General features: G+C 37.5%; 1 protein-coding gene across 2 annotated transcripts in view; it reads right to left on the bottom strand.

Annotated features, from left to right (window-relative positions):
* Window positions 1-1003: 1003 nt before the first annotated feature.
* The window catches only part of LOC137991690 (uncharacterized), an 8475-nt gene continuing 8346 nt past the window's right edge, over window positions 1004-1132 (bottom strand). For both annotated transcript variants that reach the window (XR_011121620.1, XM_068836731.1), the window contains one exon: window positions 1004-1132. This exon is cut by the window's right edge. The gene's annotated coding sequence lies outside the window, so the exon portion shown is untranslated.

Here is a 1132-nt window from a genome sequence, read left to right as displayed (position 1 = left end):
ATTGTGTTGTTAGAAAAATACGAATAATATAACACAGATACCGGATGAAATAAAGAATTGTCAGTCAAATTACTGGTCCTTGATTATTTTTATGAACAATAATGCCGATATCTGTGATACTGACGCCAGAAAAATCAACGGTTATGAGGTCTGTCAATTTCGGACCGAGTAGTCCCACCAATCAAGACAGTCTACGTTTCAAAATAGTCCTGTACATTTTCGGGTATTTTGATAGTATATTTAAGTGCACATGAACCGAAATTTCAAAATAGGTGTTTTAAGGAATATTTTGAGAACGTCATTCGTGTGTACTCAGTCGAGTGCGTCACTCTGTTTTTGTGAGGTCCGTGGAACAAAAATGTCAGAGATCTACCAAGATTCACTGACGGAGCCGAAAGCTTCGCAAAAATTTTCCAGGTTTACGCTTTTTCACATTCTCGGCCATGTTTCACGCCTGAACATACACACGAATGACGTCTCACAGACCTTTTGGCCGCGCGGAAAATGTCTCAAATTTCAGGCCACGGGCGGGAGTTTTGGAACCCCTACAAATAGCGAATCCTCTTCAAGAAAGGAGGAAAACGACTGAAAATGAAATATGGGGAAAATAAGCTATGTAAAAACGTAAAAAGAAATGGTAGTAAATTTTCGATTCATGTGCACGTTAAGGTGGCTCAAAACAGTTTTCAGCACTTTCTAAGACTGTAGATTTTGATGGGTCATTATTACCACTATTTATCCGTTGATACTACAATCATGGTATCAAAAAACTGCCCCGTCATTGGGGAGCACGTTGTTATCTTTTTCGTCACGCTACATGTTACCATGGCAACAGTATGGCCTGCTAAAAACACCCTTAATTTTAGCTTTAAGTACTTATATTTCAAAACAGACACGGTAAAATTTTTTATTGTTATCGAAATTTGATGAGCAGGATAAGACGCAATTTTTGGCAAAGTTTAAAAAAATTCTGTTCATGGAGTTCAGAGGCACCTTAAATTTTCGAAAAGTTAAGGTTGCTCTGAACCCCATGTACATAATTTTTTTTAACTTTGCCAAAATTTGCGTCTTATCCTGCTTATCAAATTGTTGCTATGGTGACATCATAAGCACTATCACAATGTGTAGTTCT

Source organism: Montipora foliosa, chromosome 1 (genome assembly GCF_036669935.1).
Source record: "Montipora foliosa isolate CH-2021 chromosome 1, ASM3666993v2, whole genome shotgun sequence".
Taxonomy (NCBI): Eukaryota; Metazoa; Cnidaria; class Anthozoa; order Scleractinia; family Acroporidae; genus Montipora; species Montipora foliosa.
The sequence above is the reverse complement of the archived record's forward strand: the minus strand, read 5'-3'. Positions and strand labels throughout refer to the sequence as shown.